Source organism: Amaranthus tricolor, chromosome 2 (genome assembly GCF_026212465.1).
Source record: "Amaranthus tricolor cultivar Red isolate AtriRed21 chromosome 2, ASM2621246v1, whole genome shotgun sequence".
Lineage (NCBI taxonomy): Eukaryota > Viridiplantae > Streptophyta > Magnoliopsida > Caryophyllales > Amaranthaceae > Amaranthus > Amaranthus tricolor.
Genome location: NC_080048.1, coordinates 35780355 through 35791970, shown reverse-complemented (window position 1 = coordinate 35791970; position 11616 = coordinate 35780355).

Here is an 11616-nt window from a genome sequence, read left to right as displayed (position 1 = left end):
AAAATTTACTTTATTAAAATACTAAATATTTAGATGTAAATTGATTAAATTTGTAATACATTAATGGTCAAATTCTATACATTAAACTATAAAAAACAAAAAAAAATTAATAAAAAGGAGTAATACTTTTGTTATTTAGATAAATAGAGACAGAGAGTCAAGAAAAAAATTACCTATTATGATTTCAATAATATTAGCATGTTAATAAATGAATGTAAATGTAGGGAATAGCCTTCAAAAAAAAAAAGAATCCTATTCTGAAAAAGATGAATTGAATCATCAAAAGCATTGAATTGGTTATACTATTTTTAATTACATCATTATTGCACCTAATTTTTAATCCAAACTTATAATGTATATTAATTGTACTTTTGTATAATCTCATAATTTGAATTTTGAGTCCGTCCCTAATTATTACAGACTTATCTTGGCCCAATGACTCCACCTCAGCTGACTCGGCTTTTGAGGCTGGAGTGAAATTTACGTAGAATACTTGATTTATGGCAATTTACTTAACTTTCTCTTCATGGCTTGGCATTTTCAATTACTTTATTCATTCTTTGAAGTCCTAGATAGATGATTAGCTGAACAATTTACAAAAATAACACAAATTTGTCATGATTAATTCACTTTCTTATGAATTGGCCATGAAATACCAATTGGAGCAAATAAGTTAAAAACAATCTTAAATCACCTCTAAACACCCAAAAAGGGGCATATATTTATGTTAAAATTGATTTATTTTAAAAGTTATTGATGCCTTTATGATCTTAATCGACCACTTAAATGTCGAAATTGAAGACTTTTAAAAAAATCATAATTCATGCATCCATTTAAGGTTTTAAATTTGTAAGTAGAAATTAATCACTTTAATGTTAAAATTTATCACTTTAACGTGAACATTGAAATTTGTTTATTGATCCCTTTAATGTTTACTTTAAGTTGAAATTAATCATTTTAATTTCAAAAAAAAAAAACTTTAATTTAAAAATTGATATCTTAAAGAACAAAATAATTTTTTTTGAGTTTGAATCGTCCTATATATTACTATCTACCTCAAAATAAGACAATCTCTCGTGACTTCTTGTGAATTTGTTATTATGCCACATCAATATATTATGCCTTTATCATCACATTTACATAAACTTGAATATATATAATTAATCAAAGATTATTTGAACTCTTGATATGAATCAAAACATAAAACATGTATCAGGATTAAATTATACCTAAGCATCCGCCACCAACAACCCGCCCAATTATTAATCATATCATTTTCACGATTCACGACATCCAAAATTTTTCGGCGGGCACAACAAATTCCGGCAAACCCAGAATTGGATAATAAATAACCTCAAAATTTTTCATATTCCGTACTTTCTCAATCGCATCTTCTATATATTTACCGCTAATTGGTCTATTTATAACAACCCTACGGATTCCGACATAATACTCACTGCTAGAATTTTTCAGTATGAAAATTCTTAAGTTCTTTTTCTTTAACAAAATTAAGCCAACCATAACTGAGCGTACACTTCCGGGGCTTCTCTTTTGAGTTAAGCATAACTTCCCAGATTGTACCATGAATATCAATTAATGGGATGATTTGACTTGTATTTTGAGGCATCTGTGAAAAAATGGTAGCTCTAACAGTTTCGAAATTACCAAACGATTAGTAACATCTGATTTCGTCAAAACCTTAATAAACGAAACAACATTATCGTTCCTCTTCTCAATTGCGTATGGGATTGAGATTGGATTCAGGTTTGGGATTGAGATTGGATTAGGGTTTGGGATCGAGATTGGGTTTGGAATTGAGTTTGAGTTCGGGATTAAGAACGGGTTTGGGTTTGGGTTTGGGTTTGGGATTAGAGGACAACAAGGTAAAATATAATAAAATATATAAATTATGTGAATGATGTTAAATAAGCTAAAGTATAGGTAAAATTTAAGAAAGGAGATATTTTAAATTGAAAATATAAAAAAATTATAAATTATTTTATGAGACGGTCTTATTGAAAGACACGATTTATACTTGGGTTAAATAATAAGCTTGTTGTTTGCAAAGAAATTCAAAGGATTTTTTCTTTATCAAATTTTTTTGAAACATTTTTTTTATTTTTTTAATTTTTAAATAATCAAATAATTAAATTTTTTAGGTTTTTATAATAAATGTAATTGATTTTAATTAATAGGAGTACATAAATTAAACATAAAATTAAAAGAAATTGTATTATAATTACTATTTTAATCTCATTAAATCATGACAACTTTGACTGGTACGCCAAACAAGTTCATAATAATATATGCTCATAATTTGTTAATAGCTACTCATGTGAGAGAGATTGTCGTCACTCGGTGAGACGATCTCAAACAAATTTAAGAATATGGGCTCTTTAATTTGTTTGAGATCGTTTCACCGAGTGACAACCATCTCTCTCAGAGAAGTAGCTCTTAACAAATTAAAATAAATTACTACCGAATAGTTTGGCATATTAGTTTAAGTTGTTACTTATGATTTAATGAGATAAAAATACTAATTATAATGCAACTTAATTAATTAGGTGTATTATATTCTTTTGGTAAAGAGATAAACAAGTTGAAAGAAAAATAATACTCCAATATGTAGTTTATCAAGAACCCATACAGGCTAAGGATTAATAATTGAAGCAATATGGATAGATATTTAGATAAGAAACCAGCAAAGTTCCTTGATCAATCATCCATTCATCCATAAGTACAGTAGTACTAATTATACTTAATGGAGTATGGACACATTACACATACATATTGTCGGATAACAAATAACCAATTATAGAGAATATTTTCTTTAATTTCGCCTTTTTTAAGTTTTAATGTTTTTAAAGAATCGACTTTTATTTCAATTGAAGTAGGTATATCATTCTCTCATTTTAAGATCTGAGTTTAATTTTCGTTGACCCCTGTTCTAGCCTTTCCATCCCTCAGGCCTTGGCCTAAGTTGTACTTTAAACAACTTTTTTTAAAGAAAATAGAGTCATTATAATTAAAGAAATTCCACATGGTAGAATCTAGTTTTCATGAAACGCCAGTGGTAGCATTTTTGTAAGATTTTTCCACATAGTAACATCCAGTTTATGTACTATCTAACTGTTGTGGCATTTTCCGTTAAATTCTTGTTAATTTCTGTTTAATTTATTATTTTGTAAGATTTTTCTACATGGCAGCATCCAATTTTTGCTCTCAAATGTTTAATTCATTATTTTAACGTTTAATTCACTAAAAAATTACATGCTACCATGTGGAAAGATCTTACAAAATGATGAATTAAACGGAAATTAACAAGAACTTAACGGAAAATGCTACGGCAGTTAGATAGTGTATAAACTAGATGCTACTATGTGGAAAAATTTTACAAAAGTGCTACCACTGGCGTTTCATGAAAACTGGATGCTACCATGTGAAATTTCCTTTATAATTTAGATATATATCAAGTGATTTATTATATATATGTAAGTTAAATCATTTATGGAAAAATAAAATTTTTCTCTTATCATTAATATTATTAAACTTTTGTTTCTCAAGGCTAGCTCTTAAAATTATTTCGGGAGTTGTTTTGTTGATTTACTTATATAAAAAAAACAATTTATAAAGAAAAATTAAGCTGATTACTAAAGAATAGACAAGTGAAGAGATCCAAGCCTTTACTTCGCATGCACTTGGGTCTTTTCTCTTTTGTACCTGCTTGATATCAAGATGGCAAAAAGTGAACAATAATTTTGGAAACTTGTATTGGTGGGTTTTATAATTAAGCAATTTAATTGTCATTTTCTCCTTTTTAAAATGCACTTCACTAACACATGAGTTGATGAAAGTGGATTTGTCTTTTACTTTTTTAGTTTTGAGGTAGTATTAGAGATCGTGATGGGCCAGATTACTTGCTCGTAAATCGGATATCAAAATGTCTTTAAATCGGAATGGTACCTTGTTGGTGAGAATCAACTTTAAATTATATCGGATGACTCATTTGTTTAGGTTTCAAAATAAATGAGTGGGCCATTGAACTGTTTGGAGAAGCAAACTAAACCTAAATTATCATCATTATATTCAATATCTCGTTCAAAGGCAGGGTCTGGGTGAAAGAATGTGATGAACAATCTATACCCGTGCTCCCTTATTAAAGGAAGACTAGAGAAATATGGTCTATTTTACCCCCAAAAAGAAAGAACCTGTTAGAATTAATATGCGGAAGTTAGTGGATTATTGTTGCAAGTTAGGGGAGGAGTAAAGATGAGTTGGACAATATTTTTGAATTGTTAAGTGAATATAGCTTACATTACTTACTTTTTCAAAGTACAAGAAGTGGCTATTTATAGCCTTGGTAAGTCGGTGATTGTACCGACATTGCAAGCTCCTAGTTTCTAGGCTATTCTAGCTAAGCTTAGAGTGTTATACACTTTCTAGCATATTATATTCATATTTAGATAATTCTTGAGATTATTCTAGGTTGCTAATTCTAGATTTTTCCTAAGATTTTTACTAACAATATTCTAGAAACATGTTCTACAAGTTTCTTGTTTAGATTTTTTACATAGATTTTTCTAGATTAACATTTAATAGAGCCCTGCATAAGAAGAAATGAGTAACGACTGACAATGTTATCTAAAGAGTAAAACTATTGATAAAGCTGATAAAAAATAAAAATAAAAAATAAAAATAATAATAAAAAACAGTATATAATTCGACTCGGAGGCTCATATAACCGAACTGCATAAGTAAACGCATTACTATATTTTTCCGCACGATCAATGATGATGTTAGTGATGTTTTGAAGCCTATATATGAACAAATAATGTCCAAATGGATGTCATATGAATATGATAAGGTTTTACCTTACATTATTTATGGAATCGGACCAATGTTAGACCATGGACATAAAAACCAAAGGTCTAAAAAATTGATAGCCAATTATTATTGAACGTATTCACGTTGGTTGTTCACAAAGTAATATGGATAATGAATTTGTTGCAATATGTTAGATTGACTAAAATGTCTTATAAGTTAATTACTTATTTGTCAAATACAATAACCAGACTGTTGACGATCGATCATAATTTGTCAAGGAACCAATTCACCAAAAGCTTAAACTGATGGCTGAGGCCCGGGGATAGGTTATATATCTAATATGCCCCCTCACATGAGAGCCCTTTGGGCTAAGAGTGTTGTTGCAGCACAGGCTCTCTTCATACCTGGCGTTAAATATTCTACTTTAAATTAGGGGAGGTGAGATTCGAACCCGTGACCTCTTGTCACGTTGTCTCTAATACCATGTCAAGGAACCAATTCAACCAAAAGTTTAAGCTAATGCTTGAGGCGCTAGGATAGGTTATATACTCTAACGTAATTTAAGCAAATAAATTAATATTAAAGGTGTTGGGATTTTGTGACTTGAATCGAGTCTAAGATCGGGTTTTAAGATGAAATCAAGAGATGCGTCGAAGTGCGCGGGGTGCGGAGTAGCTACTGGATTGGAAGACGCCTGTAACCGCCTTGAATTATGAAGGCAAACACTAACTGAAATTTAGTATTAATCAAGCGGAAGCTTACTTTTGCCAACACAATTAAGGGGTTACTTAAAGGTCAAACCAATATCCAAGCAATATAACGGAAGTCTTAACTGTCCAAAATATAGGAAAATTACAACCAAATTGAAATAAGTCTAAAGTTCAAATTTCATCCTTAAATTAGTCTAAATCTAAACTAATAGTCTCTCAAATAAAATAACGAGATCTAAACAAAAGGGGAGTCATACTCCAACTCAGGTTCATCTTCCGCTCGCATATTCATTCTCCGTCGAGGTGCCATAGGGTTTTACTCTAAAAACAAAACCATTGGAAAAACATACAAAGCATAGTATCAGCAAAAAGACTGAGTATAATCACACTGGTGTCCGTCAAACAAGTTATTGAAACCCTTTTTTTTTTTGAGTAAATTCATTTTGAAATATGCTTTTTCATTTGATAAATCATATTATGATTCAAATCCAGTTCAATGGCTCTATAGTCATTTCAAATTCTCATTTTTCATCATAAATCATAAGATCTCAATGGATCCAAATCAATTTCAAACTCATATCATAAGTTTACATGGGTACTCTGTGAGTCATCCTGTGACTCGTTTGGTAGTCGGTATACCGTCCGCGACATGTCCGGCAAGTGTAACACAATGGTATTGTGAACAATACGCGCTCAGCATTGGTGAGCCGTTTAATCATGCACACAACATTTGCTGTGGCATATGTACCCGCCATTTAGGCTAAAACATTTTTTTGTACATAATATATATGTTGTAAATTTTAATAGCATTTGAAAGTCAAAAGTATCAACTTTTTCAATATGATAAACATCTTTTATTTGCACATAGCAAAACATACTTTATTTGCGACTTAGCAAAATCAAATAATAATATTTCCCACATGGGTAAAACATGCTTAGCATAATCATATCATTAAACATAACCTTTGTATTATATTGGGGCATCACTATCATGTATGGAAATGCATTGTAACAAAAAGTAATTAAAATTCAATACAATGTTTTTTTAAGGAAACCACTAAAATGTTTCGTTTCAATCCTTCTTAAAGTAAATATAACTTTAAAGGGTTTTGAAATTCATTCAAAACAACTAGAATATGATTCATAAGCCTATAAAATCATTATAACAGAAGATTTCATAAAACACTATTTTCTTAAATACGAGATAGTTTTGCCGGTAATAAAATCGATAATTGATTTACAAAGTAAATATTAATTCTCCAACAAGGCCCAAATTAATCAAGTCATTATAATACCTTATTTAAAATGAATTTAAGGTTGTCCCATCAGATTATAATTGGTTATGCGAATTTATAACGATCTTACAATTACTTTCGACAATTTGGGTATTTACCGTTATTTAAATGGTGTCTTAAATCCGTAAAATTTATAAACCATCTAATTTAAACTTAATTTATACTATGAGGCAGTAGGTTATTAATATAATTATAAATTTTTTTATATAGGTCTATTTTTACCCAAATTTAATTAACAATATTACACTTTTTAATAAATAAACATTGTCTATTAATTTGATAAATTAGTAAATAATTAATAATTTATTATATAAAATTATACCAAAGTTCCAGAAGTCATATAATATGTTTATTAGGCTATTTGAACTTATAAAATTCATGTATGATGTTTTATTATTTTGTATAGACATTTTATCGATAAATAGGATAAAATATGTTTAAAATTATTTGAGTCCAAATAAAATATTATAAAAAAATTATATGATATTCCAGAAGCTATTTTAAGGGGTATAAAATTTTAAATAACCATTAAAAATCATGTGGGGTATTTTTAATAATTAATATCGTTATTTTACCGATAAACCGAATAAAATTTATTTAAGTCCATATATGGTCACGAAAATCCATATAAATTTTTGAACATGTATCTACTGTTTATATAAGTGTCTCATAAAATTTTCATGTCCAAAAGATGTCATTTAGTATTTATTTTATATTTTACCGTTTTCAAACTTACCGATTATTAATAACCGAGTAAAAATTATTAAGGTCCTTAAATGTAAACGAAACCTTCCCAAACTTTTACCAATTTTACCTACTGTCTATATGAGTATGTGATAAAAATTTCAAGTCTATATGTCTTTGTTTGGTAATTATTTTATATTTTATCATTTTACAATTTACCGTTAAACAATTTAACGATTATTCAAAAATCATAATAAAATTCCAAACTAAATATATTCTGGCCAAATCTTGTTGGAGACATTATAATATGTTTTTATTAATTATTTTTTATGATGAAGAGTTCATCTAATACCATGTTTTATAATAAGAGTATTTAACACCTTAAAATCCACTAAAATATCAATTTAACGAATAATCTCAACAAAAAGTATCCAAGAAATTTTCTTAACATATAGCTACTGAAAAATTCTTTTTAAATGAATTTCAAATATTTTCAAATTCATATAATCATTTCCATCACAATAATGTTCACAAAGTAGTGTTAAACATGCTTTTAAACATACAATAATTTATAAAATCAACATGCATGATGCCCACAATAATAATACATGTAATAAATTATTCCATACTCAAATTTATCATTTTTACATCATTTTTCAAGATTTAAGAACTTCTCTTTGGGAAATTTTTTTTTTTTTTTTTTTAAAAAAAGTTTATACACAAACTTTCCCAACTTGTTCTTAAATCCTTTAAAAATCACCCCATGTGACATACCTCGACTCCAAGCCTATATAATTATTCCGTAAGCTCCCACGTAAGCTCCTACGCGTTTTTAGAAGTGGTTCTAACTTCGGGTCCTTGCCCTTCAAGTCTCAACTCCAACTCTTCAACTAAACATATTGCATTCATCCAAAAATCAATAATAATTTTGGATTTCTAACATGCACTTAACTTTTCCTAGTTAGAGTTGTTAGACTAATACTTGTGATGATATTAACATATTTGGAGTATGCTTATTATGTTGAGCAACATACTTAGTTAAGTCCCATAATTTTATTTGAATCCTTTAAGTAACAAAATTTATATGTTTGTGGAAATGCATTTTCTTACTTTCTATTATGGCCTATTTTTATAGATTTATAAGTGATGATTTTCTTAGTTTAGAGATAAAATACTCATTTTATAATGATCTTAGTTTATAGAAAGATTCATGTAAAAAAAATGTTTTACATGAACAAGTTTTAACAAAACTAGTGGAATAAAGAAATGAACATAACTTACTTTATACTTGGTGGATTTCTTCAAGTTTGGTGTCTATGGAAAGCTCTTAAGATGAAGATTATTTTTATGGGAGATTTTAGTTTATAAACATAAATTTTCAGAATTTTTAGATGGGTTTTTGAAGAAGATTTGATGAGAAAATAAGGTGTTTTTGCTAGGAATTGTAAGATTGAACTTCAACTTTGCTTATGAATGAAATAAGGAGTAAAATGAAGAGTGAAAGAAGGTTGATGGAGCTGAAAATATGGACAGCAAATATGTATTGATTTATTATGTTTGCATGCTTGTTATGATGGTGTTTTTGGGTAAGAACAATAGGGGCTTTGGGTAGAGAGTTTGGTGGAGTGTGCAAGTGAGTTTTGGGGCTAAAAGAGGGCTAGTATGACAGCTAGGGGCTGCTGTTTTGGGGCTGGTTTGAGGTGATTTATGTCCCCAATTTGGTCTAATATGGTGTAAGAAAGGTTTATCTAAGATAGTTTAAGATTTGGGTAAAAATTGTTGTACATGTAACAAGTTATGTAACTTGTACTCCATGTTTAAAAATCACTTGTATATGTGTGAAATATTTAATTTACTTCCATCATGGTTACATAATATGCTTGGGTAATAAATTAAAATTTTTATTTTTTTCGAACTGTTATGGGTAGTTGCTCAACTTTAAGTTTAACCTCCAAAGTTCACGTTACTTGTCACGATTCATAATCATGTTACGAATTAACAAGTTTCTAATCATCGTAGAGATTTTTCAAATTACTACCATCACTAATTAAATTATAATTAGTAACGAACAAATATATAAGAAAAATTAGGCGCTAAAAACGACTAATGAAATCTCCTAATAATACGCCTGTTTCAACACCCAGGTCGCGGGCCATACATTTGGTCACGCGTCGCGAGTTTCTGAAAGAAAAGCTACTGTTTTGGAAAACAACTAGGTCGCAGGCCGCGACTTGTGCAGTTTTTGCAGGCTTTCAGTTTTTGCATGTTCTTTTGACGGTTACTTAGTTTTTGGGTCGGTTTCTTTGTAATTGTTAACCTAATTTTGTTTTATTAAGTAGCACACTAAAAAAACCCCTCTTGTAATTAGAATTAGGGATGGATGATCCATGAAAATGATCCATGAAACACAAAGTGAGGAAAACTAAAAGAGAAAAAGCTTGGAGAGATTGTTGTGGCTTCTCGTTCATTTTGTAATCTCCCAGTTTATAGTGAAAAGTGTATTCTCGGTGCCGGTGGATGTAGCTATCAAGTTGATAGTGAACCACATTAATTTTTCGGTGTGATTTCTTTATTGTTTGTCTGAATCTTTATTGCTTTCCGTTATTGTTTTCGATATTTTCTTTCGCTGTCGCACAACAAAAGGCTTGAATAGAGCCTATTTTTAGACCATTCTATTTTGTAAGTTCTTTCCGCAATTTTTCATTACCACTTAATATCACATTTCCAAATAAATATTAGAATGAATTTTCTAAAGAAACTGAGATTGTTGAATGAGAATAAACATGACTATTAAATTTATCAATAGAGATATTCCTATCATTTATATTATTTAGTATCGACTATCAAACCAACTCTAAATGAGGTAGGGTTAATATGTATGATGTGATGTAATCTCATTCACCTTAATTATCTTGATGATTAGTGACCCAAATCTTGAGCTCTAACGTCTCTTTATTTAGGTTATTACATATTTAATCAATTCAAACTTTAGTGTCTGCGTCAATGGCTTTGTAGTTTTGTACTGTACATCTTTCTAATACAGGATCTAATACACCCAATAATAGAAGCAAACTCCTCAAAAGTGGGTCAACCTAAGGCTTAATGTAAAATTACAAATTCTCAAATTAGACCCAAACCTTAAAATTATCTTTATTGGATTTGTTTAATGTAAAATTACAATTTTAAAATGCTCATTTACAATTTTGAAGTGACTAATTATAAACTTAAAAGTAATCATGCATTATTTATAATCTTAAAGTGATCACTAACTTAAAAAGGTACAATTGAAAAATCGAATTTTATCTCTATTGGAGAGCAAGTATTATTTTTTCACGTGAAGTCATAAGTTCGATTCTTACCTATCTTTCCCTTGAAGCCTATCATGTAAAAAAAAAAAAAGAAACTATAATTTTCTAAAAATAAGTAAATAAAAACTAAAGTTGGATGAGTACCTTTCCTTTGTAAAATTGAATATGCCCTTAACCAAGTACATTCATCTTAGTTATTTGACATGAAAAAATCTTGATGTATGCAAACCCATATGTTAATTAGATCATATCAGTTCTAAGCACTGGATTTTAATAATTGTACACTTCATGTAACAATTACTGTTCATCAACTGATCTTATTTGATATATATTTCTCCATGTATAATGTAAATACAAACTGTTGTGAGAGACGGTCTTTCCGAGAAACACATTAGATTTATGGGCTAAATAGCCCAATTTTAAATCAAAGAGAAAATAAGAATGTGGGCTTCTTGTTTTGGGATCGTCTCTTTGAGAGACAATCAAAGAGACGATCTCTCACAAGAGTAGTTGTAATGTAAAACATAATTAAGTGACATCTTGTTTGATTCATCTTAATGCATATCTTCATAATATTAACCTTTTAGAGTTTTTAACAAATGAAATTAAAGATGTTAAAGATTAGAATCATGCATTGGATAGCTAGCGTAAAAAACATAATTGTAGTAACTATTTTAAAAACCAGACGAAATATATCATTAGCCACATAACAACGAGTTAATAGTATATATTATTTTTAAATTAAATGTATATCGACCAATTTTTTACAACACATGTTTAGCAAAAAATTAATAA